This window comes from Triticum urartu, chromosome 6, assembly GCF_003073215.2.
Source record: "Triticum urartu cultivar G1812 chromosome 6, Tu2.1, whole genome shotgun sequence".
Classification (NCBI taxonomy): domain Eukaryota; kingdom Viridiplantae; phylum Streptophyta; class Magnoliopsida; order Poales; family Poaceae; genus Triticum; species Triticum urartu.
In genome coordinates this window covers 575,469,721-575,497,421 of record NC_053027.1, presented here as the reverse complement: position 1 = coordinate 575,497,421, position 27,701 = coordinate 575,469,721, and the positions used below count along the sequence as shown (strand labels likewise).

General features: G+C 48.1%; 1 pseudogene; it reads left to right on the top strand.

The window, feature by feature from the left end:
* Positions 1 to 16,144: 16,144 nt before the first annotated feature.
* LOC125513168 lies at positions 16,145 to 18,743 on the top strand (annotated as a pseudogene).
* The last annotated feature ends 8,958 nt before the right edge of the window (positions 18,744 to 27,701 follow it).

Genomic DNA, 27,701 nt, shown 5'->3' with positions numbered 1-27,701 from the left:
GTATCAGTAGGGCGTGTTATGTCCGTACCACTGAGTCACGACTCGCTGCCTACTGGCTAGCCTTGTCCCATGGACGACTACGTATGATAGGGCTGTATATATTTTACGTGTTTCGTCACGAGTGGACAGCTGCTATTTCTTCACTTGCGGCATCCATCGGTCAGCATCATCCTCGAGAGCCGCGGGTTGATGTCCGCGCTCCATCGGCAATGCGAACGGTGTACACTTCAAGGCGTATCATCCACGCGGTTAGTACTGTTAATCGACGAGTGGCACCCTGTCATGCCTGGAGGCCTACTGTTCTCCCTCATTACACATTCGTACGCAGGAGCAGATGCGATCCACATCTTATTATTCTATTACAGTTCGGATGAAGCCAGAGCCACACTCGTGTGAGCAAGATCGCACCACAGACGTTATCGCAGGCTGTTTGCTACATTATAGAGTCTCACTCATGAGACTAACCTATAGAGCGAGACTACTTCTTCGAGCGCATGCTATTTCGAGTTCTAGTACTACGTCTAGATAAACAGTCATCATTGCGCTCTACCTTAAAGTCTCTATATCTACATCACACAGATTAAGCACATTACTATCTATTGAGACATACGTGTGCTATAGCCATATTACATATTTATACACAGTATAAATACCCTACACACTTCATATCTATGCTAGACGCATATATACAAGATATATCCTGTTAGGTTGGACCGACATCACAGATCCAGCTCAACCTTAACTTGAAGCTTGCTCAGGAGAATTTGAAGAAGGCGCAAGAAGAAGCAAAAGGTATGGCTGGTGAGGTTCTCCATTCTTGACGAGTGGCTTTTCTTTCTTGTCCATTCTTGATGTTGATTTCGCTCGACGCGCCGCAGATAAACTAGAGGAAGCTCTGAAGAAGAAGGATCAAGATCTTGCGGAGGCACAGAAGGAGGTCTTGGATAAAACGAGGCTTGCTGAAGAGAAAATGGCCTCGGTCGGAGCTCTTGAGCAGGAGAACTCCAGACTGAAAGCTGCTCTCGAGGTAGCCAATCAAGAGGTCAGCCGACTGAAGAACGACAACGTGGCTCTGCACGACAAGGCAGGTGAGCTAGCGGGGAAGAGGAACGATCTGGAGGCTTATCTCGGTGGACTCGCCAAGAAGCTGTTCGTCGTGCTCGAAGGTAATTACTCTGCCCCGACTGTCTTGCAGTTACCAAGTCTGTGTAGGGTCACTGTCTTATTCTTGAATCGTGTTTGCAGAATTCTGTCAGAACTTTGAAGAGGAGACCAGTCGAGTGGAGCCAGGCTTGGACCCTGCTAACTCCCTTGTGAAGGACGAGGCTGCAATGAACGTGCTCCGTCTGGAGTCTCGTATTGCTAGCGTGGTTGACTATCTTGCTCGACTGAAGGTTGCGATGTCGCGGATCGACACATCACTCTGGCCTGGGACAACGCTTCAGAACAACCTCGAGTCCCTGATGGCTCGACTTAATGAAGTCCCAGGTCGAGTGGCGGAATGGAAGAAATCTTCTGCTAGATGTGGTGCTGATGTCGCTCTGTCTCTGGTCCGCGTCCATTGCAAGGAAGCGCGAGAAGAAAAGCTGGCCACCATCCAAGTTGCCAATACCAGGAAGCACAACTTTCAAGACTTCATGGAGACTTTCATTGCTGCCGCCACTCGTATTGCAGACGGGATCGACTTGGACGAGTTCGTCGCCCCTTCCAGTCCTCCTCCTGAGGAATGACAAACTTTTATGCTTCACTTTAAATTTGCCTCGGAATGCCGAGTGGATTTGTAACCGTTAAACTCCGCCGAGCTGAGGGCTCGAGTACTTTTATCTGAGGTCTGGGACCTTTTAGGCTTTATTTGCACTTGATTTCTCCTTGGATATCTTCATGGTTTGATCCGTCGAGTGGAATTCGATCTTCACTCGGAATAACCTTGTATTTGCGGCGCAACTCCGAAGGAGAAGGTAGCAGTCGACTTGCGCCTCGTCGTCCTTGCGGATTGGGTTGTGTCCTGTACTTAGGCGAGCACTGGGCCATAGCTAAGTCCCCGAGTGGGAGGTTTGCTCTCACTCGATAGGGTTTTTAAACACTTAGGCGAGCGCTGGGCTGCAGCTAAGCCCCCGAGTGGGAGGTTTGCTCCCACTCGGTAGGATTTTTAAACACTTAGGCGAGCGCTGGGCTGCAGCTAAGCCTCCGAGTGGGAGGTTTGCTCTCACTCGGTAGGATTTCTAAACACTTAGGCGAGCGCGGGGCTGCAGCTAAGCCCCCGAGTGGGAGGTTTGCTCTCCACTCGGTAGGATTTTTCAAACTTAGGCGAGCACTGGGCTGCAGCTAAGCCCCCGAGTGGGAGGCTTGCTCTCACTCGGTAGGATTTTTTCAAACTTAGGCGAGTGCCTGACTGCAGCTAAGTCTCTAGGTGGGAGAACTTAGGCGAGTAATGGACTGCAGCTAAGCCCCCGAGTGGGAGGATTGCTCTCCACTCGGTAGGATTTTTTCAAACTTAGGCGAGTGCCTGACTGCAGCTAAGTCTCTAAGTGGGAGAACTTAGGCGAGTACTGGACTGCAGCTAAGCCCCCGAGTGGGAGGATTGCTCTCCACTCGGTAGGATTTTTTCAAACTTAGGCGAGTGCTAGACTGCAGCTAAGCCCCCGAGTGGGAGAACTTAGGCGAGTACTGGACTGCAGCTAAGCCCCTGAGTGGGAGGATTGCTCTCCACTCGGTAGGATTTTTCAAACTTAGGCGAGTGCTGGATTGCAGCTAAGCCCCCGAGTGGGAGGATTGCTCTCCACTCGGTAGGATTTTTCAAACTTAGGCGAAACAGATTCGCAGCTAAGTCACCCACTGGGGGATTTCGTATGCAAACAAAAGTGACAGCAATTATTAGAACACTCTTGTCTTTGATAAAAATGTACTGCAGGAAATTTGTCCTTATTACATCTCGTCCGAGTGAGAATTCAAGCGTAAAATGGGCGGAGTAGTTCCGCATTCCAAGCTCGTGGCTCGTCGATCCGGCGACCAACGTTGTAGAGATGATATGCTCCATTGTGGAGGACTCTGGTGATGATGAAGGGGCCTTCCCAAGTAGGAGCAAGTTTGTGTGGTTTCTGCTGATCCACTCGGAGGACCAAATCTCCTTCTTGGAAGGCTCGGCTCTTCACATTTCTGGCATGGAATCGACGCAAGTCTTGCTGATAGATGGTCGATCTGATCATAGCCATTTCCCTCTCCTCCTCTAGGAGGTCGACTGCGTCTTGCCAGGCTTGCTCTGCTTCGTCTTCGTTGTAAAGCTCGACTCTGGGGGCATTGTGAAGTAGATCACTCGGCAGGACGGCTTCGGCTCCGTAAACCAGAAAGAATGGCGTTCTTCCAGTCGACCGGTTCGGGGTGGTCCTCAGTCCCCACAAAACTGACGGAAGCTCGTCGACCCAAGCGCCTGCTGCGTGCTTGAGATCACGCATCAGTCGAGGCTTCAGTCCTTTGAGAATTAGACCATTTGCTCTTTCAGCTTGTCCGTTCGACTGGGGATGCGCGACCGACGCGTAGTCGACTCGTGTGCCTTGAGAGGCGCAAAAAGCTCTGAACTTGTCTGAATCGAAGTTTGACCCATTGTCAGTGATGATGCTATGCGGGACCCCATATCTGAATATCAACTCTCTGACGAAACTGATAGCAGTGCTAGCATCAAGATTTTTGATAGGCTTGGCTTCAATCCATTTGGTAAACTTGTCGACTGCCACAAGCACATGTGTGAATCCGCTCCTGCCTGTTCTCAGTGGACCAACCATGTCCAGTCCCCAAACAGCGAAGGGCCAGACGAGTGGAATGGTCCTCAGAGCTGATGCCGGCTTGTGCGACATGTTGGAGTAGAACTGGCAGCCTTCACACTTGTCGACTATCTCTTTCGCCATTTCGTTTCCCTGGGCCAGAAAAAACCCGCTCGGTATGCTTTGGCCACAATGGTCCGAGAGGACGCATGGCGACCACAGGTCCCCGAGTGGATATCATCAAGGATCATCTGACCTTCTTCTGGCGTTATGCACTTCTGACCGATTCCAGTCGCGCTTTCTCTATACAACTGTCCTTTTATGACTGTGAAAGCTTTAGATCGACGGACGATCTGTCGAGCCTCTTCTTCGTCCTCTGGAAGTTCTTTCCTCAAGATATACGCGATGTATGGTATCGTCCAGTCGGGAGTGATAGCCAAGACCTCCATGACTAGGTCGACCACAGCAGGAATTTCGACTTCAGTCGGATCTGTGGCACTTTTCGGTTGCGGGGCTTCTTCTGTGAAAGGATCCTCCTGGACTGACGGCGAGCGGATGTGCTCCAAAAACACATTGCTAGGAATGGCTTCTCTCTTGGAGCCTATCTTTGCCAGATCATCAGCTGCTTGATTTTTCAGTCGGGGGATGTGATGAAGCTCTAACCCCTCGAATTTCTTTTCTAGCTTTCTTACTGCGTTGCAGTAGCCAGTCATAGCTGGGCTTCTGACGTCCCACTCCTTCATCACCTGATTAACCACCAAATCTGAGTCGCCGTAGACCATGAGGCGCCGGACACCGAGTGAAATGGCCATGTGCAACCCATATAAGAGTGCTTCATATTCTGCTTCATTATTGGAGGAATCGAAGTGAATCTGGAGAACATATCTGAGCTTATCTCCTCGGGGGGAGACCAATACTACCCCAGCACCGGAACCATTCAGCATCTTAGATCCATTGAAGAACATGGTCCAGTGCTCCGAGTGAACTTGGGTCGGAAGATGCTGTTCAATCCACTCGGCGACGAAATCTGCAATTGCTTGGGACTTGATAGCCTTCTTTGCTTCAAACTTGATATCTAGGGGAAGGAGTTCAATCGCCCACTTCGCCACTCGACCAGTTGCATCTCTGTTGTGCAAAATCTCTGACAGTGGAGCGTCGCTGACGACTGTAATGGAATGGTCAGAGAAGTAGTGTGCAACCTTCTTCGTGGTTATGGAAATCCCATATACAAGCTTCTGGTAATGGGGATATCTTTGCTTCGAAGGAGTCAAGACTTCAGACACATAATATACTGGGCGCTGAACTCTGAAGGCCTTTCCTTCTTCTTCCCGCTCGACCGTAAGTACTGTACTGACAACTTGTCCCATGGCCGCAATGTAAAGCAGCAGAGGCTCTTTACTGATTGGGGCAGCAAGCACCGGCTGGGTGGAGAGCAGAGCTTTGAGCTCTGCGAACGCTGCATCAGCTTCTGGAGTCCACTCAAACTTGTCAGACTTCTTCATCAGTCGGTAAAGAGGCAACGCCTTTTCACCGAGACGAGAAATGAATCGACTTGGAGCGGCCAAGCAACATGTAAGCTTCTGGACATCGTGTACACGCACAGGGCGCTTCATCCAGAGTATGGTGCCAACTTTCTCGGGATTGGCGTCGATTCCTCGTTCGGAAACGAGGAAACCGAGTAACTTTCCACCTGGAACTCCGAATGTGCACTTTGATGGATTGAGTTTGATATCATATCTCCTGAGGTTAGCAAAGGTTTCAGCGAGGTCAGTCAGTAGGTCGGAACCTTTCCGTGACTTAACCACAATATCATCCATGTATGCTTCTACGTTCCGACTGATCTGAGTGAGCAAACACTTCTGAATCATCCTCATGAACATGGCTCCAGCATTCTTGAGGCTGAAGGGCATGGTGATGTAACAGAAGCACCCGAATGGGGTGATGAAAGCCGTTTTGATCTCGTGGGGTCCATACAGACGGATCTGATGGTACCCTGAATAAGCATCTAGAAAAGACAAACGCTCACACCCCGCGGTCGAGTCGACTACCTGGTCGATGCGGGGGAGGGGGAAATATTCTTTCGGGCAGGCCCGATTGATATGTTTAAAGTCAATGCACATGCGAAGTGACTTGTCCTTCTTGGGGACCATGACAACATTGGCGAGCCACTCGGAGTGGTAAATCTCTCGGATAAACTCCGCTGCTAAGAGCCGAGCCACCTCCTCGCCAATAGCTTTCCTCTTCTGGACGGCGGACCATCGAAGATGTTCTTTCACAGGCTTGAACTTCGGGTCGACTCATAGACGGTGCTCAGCCAACCCCCTGGGAACTCCAGGCATGTCAGAAGGCTTCCATGCGAAGACGTCCCAGTTCTCACGGAGGAACTGGATGAGCGCTTCTTCCTATTTGGAGTCGAGCGTCGTTGAGATGTGAGTCGGAGCAGCATCGGGGTCGATCGGGTGAATGTGAACTGGCTTAGTTTCATCGGACGACTGAAAAGCAGATTCTGAAGCAGGCTTCTTGGCTCGTAGCAATTCACTCGGATCAGCAGTCTTCTGGTACTCTTGCAGCTCAACAACTGCCATCTGAGCGTCAGCAATCTTTGATCCTTTCTGAAAACACTCCTCTGCTTTCTTCTGATTGCCTGTAACGGTGATCACACCTCTGGGGCCGGGCATCTTCAACTTGAGATACACGTAGCACGGTCGAGCCATGAAGCGTGCATAAGCTGGCCGGCCCAGAATAGCATGATAAGCACTTTGGAAGTCCACAACCTCAAATGTCAACTTTTCCTTGCGGTAATTCTTTGAATCACCGAAAACCACATCGAGAGCAATCTGGCTGAGTGACTCGGCTTTCTTTTCAGGAATGACTCCATGGAAACTCATGTTGCTGGCGCTGAGCCTGGACATCGGAATGCCCATCCCTTTCAATGTTTCAGCATACAATATGTTCAGGCCACTGCCACCATCCATCAGGACTTTGGTCAGTTGAGTGCCTTCGACAACTGGGTCGACCACCAAAGCTTGCCTCCCAGGGGTGGCAATGTGTGTAGGGTGATCAGACTAGTCGAATGTGATGGCAGTCTGAGACCACTTCAGATAACTGGGTGTTGCCGGAGCAACCATATTCACCTCACGGTTAATGACTTTCAGTCGACTTTTGCTTTCGACATCAGCAAAAATCATCAGGGTGGAATTGATTTGGGGGTATCCATCGTCACTATCTTCTTTGTCCTCAACTCTGTCTGGCACTTTTTCCTTGTCTTTGGACTGCTTGCCCTGAAACTGCTGGATCAGGAGCCGGCACTGTCGAGTGGTATGTTTGGGTAAATAAGGTTACCCTCTTCATCTTTCTTGGTGTGGATGTGACATGGCAGATCTAAAACATCATTTCCATCTTGATCCTTGACTTTCTTGGGCTTCTAGGGGCCTTTGGGTTTTCCCTTGAAATTTCCCTGGGTTACGGCCAGGGCCTCCCCAAGGGCGGCTGGCTCGGCCTTCCGCTTCTGTTTTCGACTGGAATTGCCTCCGGTTTCCTAGGCGACTGCTTTTTGCTTGCCACTCTGGAGTCGATCTTCATCTTCTCCGTTAGCGTATTTGGTGGCAATTTCCATCATCCGATTCAGGGACATTTCTCTGGTCCGACCGAACTTCAGGTTCAACTCTCTGTTCTTGACGCCTTCTTTAAAGGCACAAACTGCTTGGTGATCCGGTGCGTTCTCAACTGTGTGATGCAAAGTGATCCACCTCTGGATGTAATCCCTCAGAGTTTCACTCGGTTTCTGCACGCAAGACCGCAATTCTGTAAGGCCTGCTGGTCGCTTGCATGTTCCTTCAAAGGTCGTGACAAACACTCGAGAGAGATCCTCCCAAGTGTAGATGCTGCTGGGTGCTAACTGATTCAGCCACGCTCTGGCCGAGCCCTCTAACAGGAGAGGCAAATGCTTCATAGCCACCTCATCATTGCCGCCACCAATCTGGACAGCCACTCGGTAGTCTTCGAGCCAAGTGTCAGGCTTAGACTCGCCGGTGAACTTGCTGACTCCAGTCGCCAACCGAAAGTTGGGAGGAATCACTGCGGCCCTGATGGCTCGACTAAAACACTCTGGCCCTGAAACACGTACTCTGCTGCTGGCAGGCGCATCTCTGTCGTGGCCTTCCCGATGAGCTTTGTTCCTGTCAACCAAACCTTGAACGAGGATAGATCTCGTGTCAAAGCCTGGGTCCCTGGGGTCGACTGGAATCCTCTACCCAACACTATGAGGGCGCCTGTCATCTCGATGTCGAGGCGCATATGACCCACTCCTCGGGGGAGGGGTTGGCACTCGACGTCGATCATCACGATCGGATCGGTGATCATACTGCTCATTCCTTCTGTACTGATCATGCCGGTCACCACGTCCCTCACGCCTCGGGGGCGATCTCGGGCTGTGAGCTGACTGGACTGTATCTGTTGCAACGGATCGACTGTGGATCCTATTCCGCGACTGAGAAACAGCGGAATTCTGGTTTCCCGCCGCCCGAAGCAACGCTCTGATCTGCAACAAGCCCCTGCTAGCCTCCGACTGGGAGGGCTGAATCGATTCTGCTATACGGGCCGCGGCGGCCAAATTCTGAACTGGGGTTCGGTATACCTGCGTCGGCGGGAAGAGCTAACGTCGACTAGACTCGGGAGCCCACTGACGCGCTTGCTCGTCGAGTGCTCGCTGGAGATTCTCCAGTCGAGTGCGCTCGGCCAAGTTAGCCCAAGCGCGCGTCCTCCAAGGCCCGGGCCTCGGGGGTCTCTCCGACGATAGGAGTGTGCGGAGGCGTCCATGTTCCGGCGGCGAAGCTCCTCTCGCTGTAATGACGTGAGAGGTTCGGGGAGATACTCATCGTGGGGATGCGACGGGTCGCCCCCACCCGCGCCTCCATCAGCGCGAGGGAAACCGGGAGGACTGTGCGTTCCATCGACCGCCAGAACCTCAGCCGCTGGGTCGCTGCTGTCGCACTCGGATGCGGTCTCCGCGGAGCCAGTCGACAGGTCGAACAGGCCGCAGAGGGATTCGTCGGGCTCGATTGCCGCGACTTGCGGGGCGGCCGACTGGCGAGCCACGGCATGCCTCACCCACCTCTGAAGTCTCGACCGACCGGAGCGCTTGCGCCGGTGGGAGACAGAGCGGGGAGACGATACGGGGGCCGACCGATACTGGGTCGACGGCTGCCGCAGGAGGACGCCACGAACGCATGCGCGGAAATGCGTCGCACCGCGGACGGGGAGCGCGTCGATGTCGAGTGGTGCCTCCTGAAGCCAGGCGGAGTCGTCGGCGATGAACGTGAGCGCGCCGAGGCGGATCTCGCGGCCCTCCACCAAAACTCCGCACGAAAACCATGATCAAAGGGATCGGAAAAATCGCAACTTCTCCAATCAGGCGCTAAGATTCCGCACGGTGGGCGCCAACTGTCGTGGTTCTAACTCTGACAGTGATGTAGGGGGTGGTATGGAGAGGCTAGATCTCAGCTATTGGGAAGTTGTAAACACACGAGGATTACGAGTTCAGGCCCTTCTCGGAGGAAGTAACAGCCCTACGTCTCGGTGCCCGGAGGCGGTCGATTGGATTATGTGTGTATGAATAACAGGGGTGCGAACCCTTCATACTGAGGAGGGGGTGGCTTATATAGAGTTCGCCGGCCCTCTCCTGCCCTCAGTGATGCAGTGGCCTAATAAAGTGCTATAATGACCATAAAGACTACTTAATAGCCGACCGTTTGCCTGCGGAGTGACTTTAGGTCTCCTGGCAGTCGAGTGGTTGGCTTCATGGTCGAGTGATAGCTTCTTGGTCGAGTGTCTTGAACCCGTCGAGTGGGATACCTTCAAGTCGATTGAAAGGTGACTTCTTCTAGGGATGTCCTTGGGTAGGGCTCTTTGGACAGGTCCGTGCCCCTACCCTAGGTACATAGCTTCATCACTCATACTTTTTCATTATATCATCCATGCTAGTTTAATTTCCTTTTTTATGCTTTCTTCTTGTGTGTTTAATAAACCTTAAAAAAAACTAAAAAAATAGTTGTAGCTTTTAATCAGTTTAATTTCCATGCTTGTAGTAGTAATTAAAAAGGAAACCCAAAAAGATTTCATGTTCTTCTTTTTCTTGTTGGGAGCTTTCCCGTGTAAATAGTTTTATTTCTTTTTCTTTTCTTTGGGGGTCGATAGGAGAAGACCATGGTTAAATTGTTGAAGTGGCTCTTATATGCATTATTGTTTATCTGACAAAAGAGCCCATATTGCCTTGTCTTCTCCTTTTTATCGAATGCTTGCAGATTCCAGCTTAGTCCAATGCACGTGCACTATTATTATTATTCACACTATTCAGTCGTGCAAGTGAAAGGCAATTATGATGATATATGATGGACTGGCTGAGAAGAGAAAAGCTGGTATGAATACGACCTCTTTTGTTTTTGTAAATATGATTAGTTCATCGTACCTGATTCAGCCTATTATGAATAAACATGTTTGCAATGACAACCAAAGATCATAGTTTCTTATGTCATGCTTGATCAACTATGAGTTATAATGGTTTACCTTGCGTGCCAACATGCTATTGAGATAGTTATGATGTGGTATCATAGGGTGGTATCCTCCTCTGAATGATTTAATTGACTTGACTTGGCACATGTTCACGCATGTAGTTGAAACAAAATCAACATAGCCTTCACGATATTTATGTTCATGGTGGATTATATCCTACTCATGCTTGCCTTCGGTGTTGATTAATTTTAATGCATGTTCATGACTGTTGTCGCTCTCTAGCTGGTGGCTTCCCAGTCTTTTGCTAGCCTTCACTTTTACTAAGCGGGAATACTGCTTGTGCATCCAATCCCTTAAACCCCAAAGTTATTCCATATGAGTCCACTATACCTACCTATATACAGTATCTACCTGCCGTTCCAAGTAATTTGTATGTGCCAAACTCTAAACCTTCAAATAAATATCATGTTTTGTATGCTCGAATAGCTCATGTATCAACTAGGGCTGTCTGTATCTTCCATGTTAGGCGGGTTATTCTCAAGAGGAGTGGACTCCGCTCCTCACTCACGAGATAAATGGCTGGTCACCGGGATGCCCAGTCCCATGCTTTATGCAAACTAAATCAAAATAATTGCCAACAAAACCCCCCGGGACTCTTGTTAGTTGGAGGCACTCGTTGTTTCGAGCAAGCCATGGATTGATGCTTGTTGGTGAAAGGGAGTATAAACTTTACCATTCTATTTGGGAACCGCCTATAATGTGTGTAGCATGGAAGATATCGCCATCTCTTGGTTCTTATGTTGACAATGAAAGTATACCGCTCAAAATATTATTCACCTCTGTTTTCAAAACCGAGCTCTGGCACCTCTACAAATCCCTGCTTCCCTCTGCGAAGGGCCTATCTATTTACTTTTATGCTGAGTCATCACCCTCTTATTAAAAAGCACTAGTTGGAGAGCACCACTGTCATTTGCATTCATTACTGTTAGTTTACATTGAGTATGACTTGACTGGATCTCTTTTACCATGAATTACAATGTCTAGTCAGTCCTTGGTCTTTAAAGGTGCTCACATTTATGTTTTGCGGTCTCACAAAGGGCTAGCGAGGTACCATCTTGTTATATCATATTATGATTGTTTTGAGAAAGTGTTGTCATCCGAGATTTATTATTATGGCTCGCTACTTGATTATGCTATTGATATGAGTAAACTTAAGACCTATGCGTTATTGTGAATGTGGTTAGTTATAATCTTTGCTGAAAACTTGAATGCTGGCTTTATATATTTACAACAACAAGAGCAAACAGAGTTTGTAAAAGTTTTTCTTTATCACTTTCAGTTTGTCAACTGAATTGCTTGAGGACAAGCAAATGTTTAAGCTTGGGAGAGTTGGTACGTCTCCATCGTATCTACTTTTCCAAACACTTTTGCCCTTGTTTTGGACTCTAACATGCATGCTTTGAATGGAACTAACCCGGACTGACGTTGTTTCCAGCAGAATTACCATGGTGTTATTTATGTGCAGGAGCAAACGTTCTCGGGATGACCTGAAACTTCACGGAGACACTTTTCAGAAAATAAGAGTAATACCTGCAAAAGATGAAGGCCAGAGGGCCCACCACCTTGCCACGAGGGTGGGGGGCGCGCCCCCCTACCTCGTGGGCCCCCTGTTGCGTCTCTGACTCCAACTCCATATATTGAGTTTCGGGGAGAAAAAAATCAGAGAGAAGAAATCATCACGTTTTACGATACGGAGCCGCCGCCAAGCCCTAAAACCTCTCGGGAGGGTTGATCTGGAGTCCGTTCGGGGCTCCGGAGAGGGGAATCCGTCGCCATCGTCATCATCAAGCATCCTCCATCACCAATTTCATGATGCTCACCGCCGTGCGTGAGTAATTCCATCGTAGGCTTGCTGGACGGTGATGGGTTGGATGGGATCTATCATGTAATCGAGTTAGTTTTGTTAGGGTTTGATCCCTAGTATCCACTATGTTCTGAGATTGATGTTGCTATGACTTTGCTATGCTTAATGCTTGTCACTAGGGCCCGAGTGCCATGATTTCAGATCTGAACCTATTATGTTTTCATCAATATATGAGTGTTCTTGATCCTATCTTGCAACTCTATAATCACCTATTATGTGTTATGATCCGTTAACCCCGAAGTGACAATAATCGGGATACTTACCGGTGATGACCGTAGTTTGAGGAGTTCATGTATTCACTATATGTTAATGCTTTGTTCCGATTCTCTATTAAAAGGAGGCCTTAATATCCCTTAGTTTCCGTAAGGACCCCGCTGCCATAGGAGGGTAGGACAAAAGATGTCATGCAAGTTCTTTTTTCCATAAGCACGTATGACTATGTTTGGAATACATGCCTACATTATATCAATGAACTGGAGCTAGTTCTGTGTCACTCTAGGTTATGATTGTTACATGATGAACCGCATCCGGCATAATTTTCTATCACCGATCCATTGCCTACGAGCTTTCCATATATTGTTCTTCGCTTATTTACTTTTCCGTTGCTATTGCTCTCATCACTACAAAAAACTAAAAACATTTCTTTTACTACTGTTACCTTTTGCTATCGTTACAACTACTATCATATTACTTTGCTACTAAACACTTTGTTGCAGATATTAAGTTTCCAGGTGTGGTTGAATTGACAACTCAGCTGCTAATACTTGAGAGTATTCTTTGGCTCCCCTTGTGTTGAATAAATAAATTTGGGTTGAATACTTTACCCTCGAAAATTGTTGCGATCCCCTATACTTGTGGGTTATGAAGTACTGGCAAGAACCGAGGAGGTTGCCGAAGACATTAGAGATTATTGCGTGATGGGACATCCAATTTTCAGTGGCAATGTAGGAAATATTTCACGTTCCTGGCCTCTCCTTGGGGGCAGTGATAAAGAATTTACGCCTTGTTCAAAGGAACCGAGGGAGTACTCCCTCAGTCCGTGAATAAGTATACTTCAACCTTTTGTCCAAAGTCAAAGTTTTTAAATTTTTGATCAACTTTATAGAAAAGAGTTGTAACATATATGACATCAAATTGGTATATTATGAAAGTACATTTCAAAGCAGATCTAGTGATACGAATTTAGTGCCATAAATGTTGCTACTTTTCTCTATAAAGTTGGTCCAAATTTTAAAACTTTGACTTAGGACAAAAGCTAGAAGAACACTTATTCGCAGGCGAAGGGAGTATATGCTAATGCCAGTATGCTTGATTAGCACAGCCGTGCCATTGTGACAATTAATTAGTTGGAAAGCCTCAACCATATGTTGAAACGGCAAAATTTTAGGCTCTAAACAAAGAGAAGTTAAAACGAGCAAATCCAGCACGAGGTTAGCTGAGGATAAGGTATATTTCTACAGTTTGCTATCACCTAAGTAAGAGCGCTTGAGTGAAATGCATTCGTAAGCAAACTAGTATTTCTGCTCTAATTGCAAGAACAAGTTGGCTCATGACTTCAGAATTGTGAAGGAGACAGTACTAGATTCCATATGTGGGTTTAATGACATACTTAAATTGACATCACATGTTCCAAACTATGCCCAGACAATAGCCTTGAAATATTTTCATGTAATTATTGGTAACTCCTTTCTGGACCTTGCATCAACTAAAAATTGATAGTCCATTCATCAGTGTTTTTAGTTCTGTGGAATTCCATGTTATTTATCAGGTTACATGTATATTACCAAAAATCAAAACTGGTAGAACCCATAGGAGTTTGTTCAGAGAATTTTCTTAAGAGATATTGGCAAGATTGCATTTGTCCTTAATCCAGAAAAGGGTTTTTCAATATGGAGGTTGATCTTTGTTTCCCTTGTCCTATTTTCGTATCTATTTTTTTATTTGTCATTAAGTTACTTTCCAAAATGTACTTTTGCCTTGAAGTTCTTGTTACATGTAAAAGTTTAACCGAGGAGGAAGGAAATCAAGACATAGCTAATCTATGGGAAGAGGGAGGGAGATGCAATCTACTCCCTCCGTTCCTAAATATTTGTCTTTCTAGACATTTCAAATGACTACTACATACGGATGTATGTAGACATATTTTAGAGTGTAGATTCACTTATTTTGCTCCGTATGTAGTCACTTGTTAAAATGCTTAGAAAGACAAGTATTTAGGAACGGAGGAAGTATTAATCATGTAAGATGTATACAAGTCACTTGAGTGGGACAACCTAAGACATGTAAATTAAAAGATTGCAAAACTGTCACATTTATAAGAATTATATGAAGCTATGTGTGGTTCATAGTTTTGCCTGCTCAAGTATAACATTATGCTAAGTCCTCTACCGGTAACATGATTTTGCGTATTTTACTTGAAACTTTTTGTACGATGGGCAGTGAATTAACCACCATTTTGTCATGCTCGAGAGTCAGGGAGATTAACCATCATTTTGTCATGCTCTGGAATCAGAGAGCGGTCGGGGTCCAGCAGGCTGTAGTGGCCATCTCCTTTCTTCTGGATCCAAGGCGACGGGGAACGGGGCTGGGCGGGTGCCGGTGGTCCCGGCCACACGCATGAGGGGGATGGCGAAGATCTAGGGTTCGTGCTTGGGCGGGCTAGTTCTGGGCTCAAGGCGGGTCGGAGTTGTGCTCCGGGTAGGTGAGGTGGGGCTCGGTCTAGGATGTGACCGTAGTTCATGGCGGGCGTGGTGGTCCTTGGCGAAGACGTCACCTCTTTGTCTGGCAGATCGGCGTGATGACCATGGGCATGGCGTTGTGTGAGCTTGCTCGCCGACGGTCGTTGGTAGTCACTTTTTTTATTGACAAGTATTTCTCATTTATGTGTGATTGCAAGAACAATAGTATAAATAGTCAGAAATTATTTTGGTTGACAAATACGATGAGCTGGGTATGAGAAAGGAGATAAGACTTCCTCTTTGTCTTTTGTGCTTCACAAGGTCACTCACATGCACACAGCGGCACAACCGGATAAAATGGTCTCATACAGTCTGACCTACAGTGGCATATCATTAATGCCGGGAAGAAAGTTACTACTAAATCACATATGGCCTGACAATCATCTGACATGCAATAGGCCCAATGCATCTATCCCGAGACAATGAGCACTCAACTTTAACTTTCCAATCTTTTATTGTATGGTTCACACTACTCCTCTGTCACAGTTTACAAGGGCGCTTCAGCAATTTGACCAAATTTACAGAAAAAACTACATTATGAAACTTTGGTAATTTGGGCCATATTTTGACAATGATTTTAACTAATAAGATATACTAGCTTGTACTTAGCAAAAACAATATCATTGAAAACAACATTCAAATCTGAATCCAACAACATAAATTACGATGACATGCATTAACATTTTGCTAGTCAACTACGATGGCGACTAATATAGACACACAGAGGTAGTACTGACCAGAGAACCGAGAAGGAAGCCGAGGACACGAGAGATTAATGTGTAACGGGAGATCCGATTTTCATGGTCAATATAGGAAAGATTGCACGTTCTTGTCCTCTCCTTGGGGAAATGGCAAAGAGGGAGTATATGCCAATCTGAGTATGCTCGATTAGCGCAGTGGTGCCATTATGACACTCGATCGAGGTTGAGGTCAACTACTTAAGAGCCACTCTAGAGTATAGATCTTTGTACAAATCGATGTGTAGAGAGAGAGAGAGAGAGAGAGAGAGAGTATAGGAGTAGCGTATACTAGACATATATGCTAATGGCAGTATAGTATGCTCGATTAGCGCAGCTGTGCCATTATGACACTCAGACGTCGAAGTCAACTAAAAGACTAGAGACCCAGTCTGGATAAGTATGAGAAGCCCGCTGAGGAAGGAGATCGCGTCACCACGCTTCACTTGTACTACTAGTAGAGTACTAAATCCCATGCATACATATACGACTAGCTAGCTAGCTCCCAAGTCTGAGAGGATCAGTGTCCACCATTGTTCACTCGAGGTAAGTGAACAAGCCAGTGTACAAGATGAACAAGGCCATGAGGAAGGAGAGTGGTAAGAAGCTTGTGGGCAGGGCAGCAGCAAGGGCTCTCGTGTGGCTTCTGCTTCCTGTCCTTGTCTTCGTCGTGCTCAACTCCGATCACATGCCGCGGGTTCCTCAATTACATGCAACAACTCTTTGTAAGTCCCCTCAATTACACCTTTCAAGCAACAGCTCTTTACACACGTTTAGGTTTCGAGTGTTCATCCGATCTATACGAGTGCACCATCATCTTCGATCCATCGTCTGAAAAACTCATTACTCAGACTCTTTGCCCATAGCATGAAGAGAAAGGTGTGATACCTCTTGGGTGCCCATACACCGTCATGAACAGTAAATTCGAAAAAAAATTGATATAAAAATCAAAAACTTCCAAAACTTTAGGACATCAAACATGATCAAACCTTTGATATTCTTGCGAGGTTTCAGCCACTGCACAAATAACATTCGAGGGTTCGACACCAAAAAATTCATTGTTCAAACTACACGTGCACTTTTGAGCAGCGATTTTTTTAGGGCTCCTCGGATGTTATTTGTGGCCGAAACTTTGCAAGAACATGAAATACTTGATCATGTTTGATGTTCAAAAGTTTTGGGTTTTTGTATTTTGTTTTGAATTTACTGTTCATGAAGGGTGTAGGGGAGCACGAGTATGTATACTGCCCATGAGCTTGATCGTTCTCTGATTAATTCATCGATTTGGCGCTAACAATAAGTATATGACCATGTGGCAGATCATTCATTTAATTCAGATTTGGTCGGCCATGCACCGCCACCTTCTCCCGCATCAAGCCAGCAGACGCCCGGCGAGGCCGTCGATGCACCACCTTCTCCCGCAACAAGCGACCAGACGCCCGGCGCGGCCGTTGATACACCACCTTCTCCGGCATCACGCGACGAGACGCCCGGCAACATCGTCAAAAACCAAGGTAATTAGTTACCTTTTCTCGGCAGGACGGTTGTTAAATCTGCCTAACCAAACTAATGCTAACAGACATTGTGTTAGTTTTACACTACCAATGGAATAATCCAACGGCAATTGAGATCTCTCTAAGAGTGGCAAGATAAAAACTAAAAAGAAGTTTCTTTCTACTACTCGTAATTAATAACTCTTTTGTGCATCTTACAGATATATATGTGGCAGCACCAAGAAGCAAGTCAATCTGCGACTTCAGCAGTGAACGCATGGACATATGTGCCATGCAAGGCGATGTCCGTATGCATGGCAAATCCGCCACCGTCTACGTGGTCTCAGCATCTGATGACAGTTACCGGCCAGAGAATGGAACAGTGAAGATCCACCCGTACCCGCGCAAGTCGGAGGAAGGAACGATGCACGCTATCCGGGAGGTGACCATCCGCTGGAGCGGGCTGGATGCGCCACGGTGCACGGTGACACATGACGTCCCCGCGGTGGTCTTCTCCACCGGCGGCTTCCTTAACAACTTTTTTCACGCCATGACCGATGGTCTCATCCCTCTCTTCAACACTGTGCGGGAGTACGATGGCCGCGTCTAGCTTGTGGTCACCGACTACAACCACAAGTGGGTTGACAAGTTCCAAGACATCCTCGCCGCGCTCTCCATGTACCCGGTCATCGACTTTGACGCCGACGACAAGGTGCGTTGCTTCCCGTCGGTGCACGTCGGCACCGAGAGCCATAAGGAGATGGGGATCATCCCTGCTCTCTCCCGCAAGGGCTACACGATGACGGACTTCCGGAACTTTCTCCGGTCGGTCTACTCGTTGAAGCGTGAGTGGGCGACCCCCGTAAACCGGACCTCCGGCGACAGGCCTCGTCTCCTCATGGTGTTGCGCCGCAAGTCAAGGGCATTCGCGAATGAGGCGGAGGCCGTCGCAGCTGCCACAGATATCGGTTTTGAGGTGGTGTTGGGGGCCCCGGAGGCCATGAGCGACATGTCCCGGTTCGCAGAGGTCGTGAACTCGTGCGACGTGATGGTGGGCGTGCATGGCGCAGGGCTCACCAACCTGGTGTTCCTCCCGCGTAACGCGACGTTGGTGCAGGTCGTCCCGTGGGGCGACATGAGTTGGGGGGCCAATGCTGCCTTTGGTGCGCCGTCGGCTGACATGGGGCTCCGGTACGTCCAGTACGAGCCGACCGCCGATGAGACGACGCTCAAGTACATATACCCGAGGGACCACGCCGTCTTCACCGACATTGCCTCCATACACAGGCAGGGGTATGGTATGACGTGGGCGATCTTCCTCAACGGCCAGAATATCACCCTCGACATCGACCGCTACAGAGGGGTGTTGCAGCAAATCTACCATGATAGTGTAATGGCCAATCCTTCATTTAACTAGACGACATGTTGTGCCCTTGACGCAAAGAACTAATGCTGCCGACAAGCGATGCGATCTATATGAAAGCCGTCAATGATGGGATCAAGGACGAGCGATGTCACCACTATGTTGCTGATACCCGCAGGAGTTTCGCGGTCATCAATTGTAATCAAAATTTTCGAACATGAGTCTACTTGTGGCAGTGCAGTTTCAAAAATGCACACCTCGCCTAAAACACGCAAATAAAAAGTCAGGAGATGTTGTTTTAACGGAAAAGTAAATATTTTTTGAGGAAATAAAAAAACTACGAAATTCAACCAATGTGAAAGCACCTCCCTAAAAAATAACAATTACCCAAGAAAAAAGGCATAATAAAAGCAAAAATGAGACCAAGGTTATGCTAACAACAAGGAAAAAACAAAAGAAATAACAAGTCTAGCCTGAAATAGAATAAAACAAACAAACCAGGGTCTGCCCATACACACATGAAAAGCTCATCTCCGTCCACAAGATAAAAAAGTCAAAAAAAAGTTATGGCTCATAAACCCAAAATCACTAATTAAGAAGTAATTCTTCCAAAGATCACCTGCACCTCCCCAAATTGTGGCAAGTGGCGCATTGCATGTGCCCCATTTGTTGCAACATGGGAATTTGTCCTTTTTTCTAGATCTGTTTATTCAAAGTGTTTTATCTTTTAAATCGAGCGTCCAAATTTCAAACCGTTTTCACCATTGAATTCCTCGGGTCGAGATCTTCTAATCTAGATCGCATGTTGATAGGTTTTGACGAACATTTTTTATGAAAAATCCAAACCGGCAACAAGTTTTTTTCCTTTCCGAAAGAGACACGACTGTGCCTCTCGCAAAAGCAAATCTGTGCCTCCACGAGAAGTAAATCCGTGCCTCTCGCAGAAGGAAAAAACGCGTTTTTCCGTTTTCGAGAGCCACAGCTGTGCCTCTCACGAAAGCAAAATCGTGCCTCTCACGAAAGGAAAAAAAGTGTTTTTTTCGTTTTGAGAGACAGGACCGTGCCTCTTGTGGAAACAAAACCGTGCCTCTTATAGAAGGAAAAAAGGAAACATGTTTTTTGTTTTGTTTCCGAGAGGTACGGCCGTGCCTCTCGTGAAAGCATATCCGTGCCTCTCGCGAATGCAAAAAATCGATTTTTTGTCCAAAAGCTAAGAAATACCGGTGAAAAACCAAAAGGCCGAAAAACCCCAAAAAATAGTTAAATCATCTAAAAAGCAGAAAACACGTGCGGAAAAATTATAAAAATCTGAAGGGAGCGCTCAGAGCAATTCAATGTTGCCCGCATGCATTTGAAGTCAGGTTTCGACTTAGCGGACCATATTCATGCAAACCGGCTGCTATTCATCAAAGTTCGGAAAGAAAATATCACAAATGATCCATACATAGGATGCAAGTACAACAATGTCCCAAATTAGATGTCCAACAAGTTTTTCAGCAGGTCATGTGGTCCCTCACATGTTGTACCTTCAGCTTCATCCAACAGTGTGTACATAAATGGTCGTCCCTCTGTCTTGTGGTACATCACGATAGCGCGTACGGGCTACAAAACATGAATAGCAATATTGAGTGAATGAATGATTCAATCATCAAGTTGAGGAAGAAGAGGCAAAACTTACAATCTTCTCATCTGACTTGTGCAATGGCCACCTTACCTCCAGCAGAGCAACTGCATGACTAAACTTACTGATGATGGTCTGCATGGCTTACCATCTATACGATAAGGACCTCACATTGCGATCGTGCATGATGTGTATGTCACAGGGCGTAATGTGCTTTCGTTCATGAAACAAATCATGCACTTGCTGCCAGAAGGTCCCCTCTCTGCTCCTGCCTACGAAGTCCGCTGATACGGCTAACCACGCATCGCACAACAACTCGTCGACCATGGTCGAGAACCCCGACATCCTTCTTACTCTAAAAAAGCGACATGGCGTCTGGAAATAAGCTCAACGACATTTGACCGAACACCTGCCGAGCGTGGTAGCCGCCATGGAGGTTGTCGGCAGGGTGTCAGAGTTTACCTGGGTACAAATAGCTCCAGGGTAGAGAACGCCATCGAAAAAGGCGGGCGAGTGCGTCGGTGCTGGTTGTAAACATCCGGTAATGATTGTGTGGCGGTCGGAGAGGTACATCGGTGGCGGCAGAGGTGGGCGGTGCAGATGTGAAGCAAGTGGGAGAAGTGGCAGAGTGTTAGAAAATGGGGGCCAGGAGGATAGATTTGGTGGGCTTGGGTTATCGGAGTCCAACGTGGTTGCTGTCCGGACACCCGCAACCCCCCCCCCGCCCCTTGTGCACTTTGCGGGAGAAACTACGTCTGGACCACCGAGCGGTCCAATTCATGCCCACGTTGAATGGCTTCCGCGGTCCGGACTGTGCCGTCTAGACGTATGCGAGCGGTTTGAGGGTCGGTGTTGGAGATGTCCTAATAAGACTTTAAGTTGTTTTCATCAATACCAACCAAATTTGCACTTATTTTAAGATGGAGGGGGTATAAACTTCTAACTGAGAAAGGGATCTAACAAACTCTGCTCCGCAACAAGTATCTAGGATCAAAGGAAGTATCTCGAGCTTACTGAAAACATGGGTCTTCATACTTAAGTGCATGTTACCATCCCTACCACTATGGAGGTCGGAGAGGTACATCGGTGGCGATAGAGGTGGAGGACATCGAAGGGGTGGCAGTGTTCCTATGTTGAGCCTAGCCTGCCAGCAGTTTCAAGCATGTCATGGCGTGCCTATGTGCCTGATGATCACCGAGCAAAGTAAAAACCCCTATGTACAATGGTTCACGCTATGCCCTCCCAAGTAATGAGCAAAGTAGGTGTCTTGGAATACAATGTTTTTCCTGGGTCATGTTGTATCACTCGTATGTTTCTGGTGTATTTCGCACAATGTTGTTAATATAATTGTATTTTCTTATGTATTTTGTATATATTCACTTTGCATACTACACCAACTTTCATATTTAATTTTAATGTTCTATGCCATTATATTTTCCTTATTGAATACTCGTCGGTTAAACTGACTGACCGCGAAATGCGGATCGCCACTCGGCGGCGACTGACTCTGGCACCTTGTTGGTCGCCGGCGTCGCCGGGCAACTTAGGCTCCCGGTTTTCCTGCCTAGGTTCTTCCGACGCGGAGGAGCCGACGCATACGGGTGACGCCTCCCCCCTTCCTGCAGTTCGCCGGAGGAAAACTGACGAGGAGTTGGCGGATGAGTTCTGGGCGGATATCGGCTACCCTACTCCGGCGTCTAGGGTTTGGGAGCGACCCTCAGCTCGTCGGGCAGGTGAGGTTTCTTCTGTTTCCAGGTCGGTCGAGGACAGAGATTCTGCGCCGGTCTCGGTGGAGGGCGTAGCAGCCACCTCTTCGAAAGTGGCGGAGACGGCTGCAGCTCCCTCCCGCGGTGTCTCCGGAGTCCCCGTCCGGTCGAGGCCTCTGATCAAGCCTTGGATCGGCCCTGTTCCGCCGCCTCGCCTGTCACCGCCAAGAACGCTGGGTGATCTTCTGCCGCGAGCATGTCTCGCCGATGGAGGACTCCCACCGGTGATCCGTGGGCCTTCGTCGTCTTCGGGCCATTCTGGACGGGCCGTGGACGTCGCTGTTGTTCCAGATCATGCACCGGTGGCTGCATTAGGCATGCAGGCGTATCCTGTGCGTCCACTACGGATGGTTCATCTTGGCCGTTGGCTTGGTCATATGTGGACCAGGAAAACGCAGGGGGCGAACCCTAACTTCAATCGCTCTTTCGCTGCCGTCGTCGCCTCTCCAACGATGACGTGCGGCGACCCTTCCGCGCCGCCGGCCATCTCCACCGATCGCCAACACGTGCAGCCTGCAACGTCTTCCCAGTCGGTTTCTTCGCCGACGGGCGGCGCGCCGGGCTTCGCTCCGGGCGTCTATCAACCGGTGCAGGCGGTGCAGACGCATGTAGAGCCGGGTGGTTTCATGCCGGCGCAGCAGCCTCAGGCACAGCAACTGCCTCTGCAGCAGTCTCCGGCGCATCAGCCGCAATTTCCGCAGCTGTTCTTCACTGCCCAGGGTCAGTATATGCCGCACCAGCCATTTCTTCTTCAACCAACGGGGGGCTATGCGCAACAGCAACAGTTTCAGTCCATGCAACACTCTGGTATTGCCGGGATGCAGGTGCCGGCCAGCTTCAATACCAGCATGCCACAAGCTCCATCTGCTGCCGGCGTTCATGCGGCCGCACGCCCTCGGAAGCCAAAGGGCGGCAAGGGTGGTCGACACAAACCTGCTGTACCACCTACCGCTAATCCATCGGCGGCTCCTATGATGCTGCCTTTGATGCAGGTGCCCGCTTCATCGTCTACGATGGCAGTGGGTCATGGACAAAACACCCCTTTGCAGTCTAGTTTGTTGCAACAGCAACCTATAAATCAAAATTCAGGGGCAGCTGAGGTGATAGTTAATCCTAAGAAGGTATGGTGCTCGAAGTGCCAGGCTGCAGGACACATATCTGATGACTGCGAGACACAACAGTACTGTTTTATTTGTAACAAATATAATCACCCGATGACCATGCGACGTTGTCCTGCTCTCAAGATGCCGAAACCGGTGGCGATGTTATGTGGATATGGACCTGAAAATATGGCTTTCTTCCAGATGCTTGATAATGTTTGCAGGGAGGATCTTGCACCACAGGATTCACTGACGGCGTTGGTATCTATTTCTGGTGGCTCTATCACTCCCAGTATCGTGGAGGCAGAGGTTGCTAAGATTGCTCAGTACCAGCAGCAGTGGATATGGGAGGCCATTCCGCATGGCAACGACGCTTTTCTCATGTCCTTTCCGGGTGAGGAGGTGTTACAGAGGGTGACTGGCTTTGCAGTTTTCATCAAATCTCACAATGTCAATATCGAGTTCAAGCCTTGGAATACGGAGAGGATACCACACCGTTTCGAGCTGATTCCTATCTGGGTTCATGTGCATGGGGTGCCTCACGCTCTCCGACACTTCTTGGGGCTGTGGGCAGTCAGCTCGGTAATTGGTGCTACTCTTGATGTTGATCTTCTTTGTTTGCGCCGGAGAGGAATTGTTCGTATCCAGGTAGCAGTTTTGAACCTTGATGCTTTCAAGAGCAGCACAATTGATTCTCTCTCTTCAGACGTAGTGGTTCAAAGGAAAGGTTATGAGTTCCAGTACAGTCTTGAAAAGTCAGACTTCCGCGTTGATAGTGAATTTGTGCCTCGAGTATGGGAGCATGGCGATGATTCAGGGGGCGACAAGGGGCATGACAGGGAGGACACAGTGAGGGACAATGATCCAAGCAAGAGGTCCAAACCCACTTCATCATCCAACAACTCTTCGACGCCTTCTTCATCGGGTGGGGTGGTGCCCATGCAGATCGCCATTGCCGTCACACCTCCGAACTCTCATAGTGGCTTACCCGTCACGGATGCTTCACCGCCTATAAGGGGGGCTTCTCCGTCGGGGTTGGATTCTTCGTCTAGGGTTGCTTCTCCTTCGTCATCGGCGCCCCGGTCTTCGACGCTGCCATCTTCGGCTCCCAGGTCACCATCGCCTAACCACCACGTGGGGAATTGTGGGCGCTCTTCACCGGAGAGGACAACTCCAGCGTCGTCGTCATCACCGCCCTCTCCGGCGGCGCCCCGGTCCTCGACACCGCCATCGTCGGCTCGCTTGTCGCCACCGCCTAACCCCCAGGAGGGGAGTCGTGGGCAACCCACGCCAGAGGGGACCGCTTCATCGCCGTTGTCATCATCGCCCACTCCGGCTTCTCCGACTCGACGTGGTGTCATCTTCTCTCCGTCCGTTCGAGCTGGCCAGGAGTCTGCCATAGCTGTACTTCGCGCGTTATCATCCACTCCTCCGCCGGGGGGGGGGGGGTGACGGCACCCGGACTTGAGGAGGCTAAGGAGCAGCCCCTTCTTTCTTCTTTGTCGTCGTTGTAGCAGCCAACTATGCCTTGCGGAGTCGATATGATGGACTTCGAGGCGGATGTTACTCCTCTATCGCTGAGGCGCAGCGGGCGTCATCATGTTGGGGCTGACGGATCTGCAGCCACCGACGAGGACTCTATGGTGAAGGCCATGCTAGGACTGCTGCTCGTAACCTCGACTTCGAAGGTACTCCCTCTCGCATGTCTTTTATGTCTTTTGATAATTCCAAAGTATGTTCAAATATTACTAGACTTGGGGTGTCACTAGGACGTAATGAGAATGAGATAGATTTTTTGGTCAAGGCTTTAAAACAAGTGGAGTTCGACCGGCTTACGGTTGCTCCGAAGTTGTCGAGCTTTGTCGACCCTCTCGTGTCAGATGAGGAGGCGGAGGATGCTGATGCTGATGCCAATCATGAAGGCAAGCTTCTCTCTCATTTGGTTAAAGACACGACTGAAGTAGACCTTGAAAATACAGTACGCGACACTATGCTTTTTGAGCTTGTCGCGTCGGTGCGCAAGAATAAGTCTAACTCAGCAAAGAAAAGAGGGCGCTCTTCTAAAAAAGTAAAGAGCTCTAAACATAAAGTTGGTTCATCATGAGAGGCATGTTCTGGAATAGCATAGGTCTTGGCGACTTGGCTAAACACAAACACATTGCCGATTGTGTAAAGGACCATTCGTTGGATTTTGTGGCTATCACTGAGTCGGGCAAACGTGATTTTCCAACACGTGATCTGGACCACTTTTCATGTGGTTTCGATTACGAATGGCACGTCTTACCACCGACCGGGAGGTCCGGGGGAATTTTGCTAGGTATCAACTCTACATACTTACAACTATTGTCCACGTCAAAGGGGGAGTATCATATCAAATTCCACCTTCGAAATAAGTCCGACAACTTCATCTGGAGTCTGGTAGCTGTATATGGCGCCGCTCAAGAGGAATTTAAATCTGCATTTCTAAAAGAATTAGTCAACACCTGTCGAGATAATCCCCATCCCATGTTAATCGGGGGGGGGGATTTTAATATCCTTCGATATCGGCAGGAAAAAAACAATGATCGGTTTGACACTAGGTGGCCCTTCCTCTTTAATGCTGTTATTGACAGCCTCGATCTGAGGGAGATCACGATGTCTGGTCGTCAGTATACCTGGGCCAATAACCGATCGGTGCCAACCTTCGAAAATCTGGACCGGGTGCTAGTTACTACTGACTGGGAATATAAATATCCCCTAGCCTTGGTTCGGGCACTAGAAAGAATTGAGGCCTTATCGGATCACGCTCCGTTGCTAACCGATTTTGGACAACCAATCCCAAGTTCTAACTGTCACCAGTTTAAATTTGAACTGGGATGGCTCACTAGAGAGGGATTTTATGAACTAGTTAAGAAGGTGTGGGCGCGCCAGCCTCGTGGTAACACACCCATTCAACGATGGAATAATCGAACCCGCGCCTTGCGTCGATTCCTCCAAGGATGGGCCAAACATACCGCGGGCATTTACAAAAAAGAAAAATTGTGTTTGTCTACTTTAATTGATTCCCTTGATAAAATAGCGGAGGTGAGGTCTCTGTCTGCTGTTGAGATTGAGCAAAAAAGTAATCTTAACGAGCAGATTGCCTGCCTATTACGCGAGGAAGAGATTAAATGGTACCAACGTAGCAAAGCGGATTCGCTGGTGCAAGGTGATGATAACACGAAATACTGTCAAATGCTAGCTAATGGCTGGCATAGAAAGAAGGGGATATTCTCCCTTGATCAAGAGGAAGGCCGAATAGAGGGGGATGTACCACTTAGAAATTTTATCACTAAGTTGTACAAAGACCTTTTTGGGCCTTCACCTGAAACTAATTTCCAGCTGGACGAATCCGTTACTCATGATATTACTCAAGTTACTGAAGCGGAAAACGAATTCCTAACCTCTTCGTTTTCTGAGGAGGAAATTCGAATCGCGGTGTTTGAGATGGAACACAACAAGGCGCCGGGACCGGATGGCTTTCCCGCTGAGTTCTATCAAAGCTTTTGGGACATGATTAAGGCAGACTTGGTTCAGTTGTTTAACCAGCTGCATTCCGAGGACCTTGATATTTCCCGTTTAAATTTTGGAGAAATTGTCCTATTGCATAAGATTAAGGAGGCTAGTCATATTCAGCAATATAGACTGATTTGCCTTCTCAATGTAAGTTTTAAAAATTTTACGACGGTAGCGACCAACCGGTTGAATAATGTAGCTGACCATGTCGTAAAACCCACTGAAACAGCATTTATGCAAGGACGCAACATATTAGATGGAGTGGTCGTCCTGCACGAAACTGTTCATGAACTGCACCGGAAAAAGATGAACGGTGTCATTCTTAAAATTGATTTTGAGAAAGCCTACGACAAAGTTAAGTGGCCCTTTTTGTTGCAAACCTTGCGCATGAAGGGGTTCTCACAAAAATGGTGTCGCTGGGTAGAGAGTTTTGTATCTGGAGGTAGTGTGGCCATAAAAGTTAACGATGACGTTGGCAACTATTTTTAGACAAGAAAGGGGCTTCGTCAAGGCGACCCCGCATCTCCTATCCTATTTAACATTGTGGCTGACATGCTAGCTACCCTTGTTGAGCGGGCTAAGCTGGATGGTCAAATTAGTGGGGTCATTCCACACTTGGTAGAAGATGGTCTATCCATCCTACAATATGTGGATGACACAATACTTTTTATGGATCATGATTTAGATAAGGCAAGAAATCTTAAGCTGCTCTTATGTGCTTTTGAGGAACTTTCTGGTCTCAAAATTAATTTTCATAAGAGCGAACTTTTTTGCTTTGGCAAGGCTGCAGAATTAGCACCCGAGTATGCCGACATTTTTGGATGCCAGCTTGGGCAGTTTCCGATTCGGTATCTGGGTATCCCCATACACTATCGGCGTCTAACTATTGCTGAGTGGAGGTATGTGGAAGAGAGACTTGAGAAACGTTTAGCCAGTTGGAAGGCCAAACTCTTGTCGTATGGGGGGCGATTGATCTTGATCAATTCTGTCCTAAGCAACATGGTTTTATATATGTTGTCCTTCTTCCACCTGCCGAAAGGGGTACTACAGCGGCTCGATTACTTCAGATCCGGATTTTTTTGGTAGAGTGATAACGAAACTAAGAAATATCTACTGGCTAGGTGGAGCATATTATGCAGACCTAAAAGTCAAGGGGG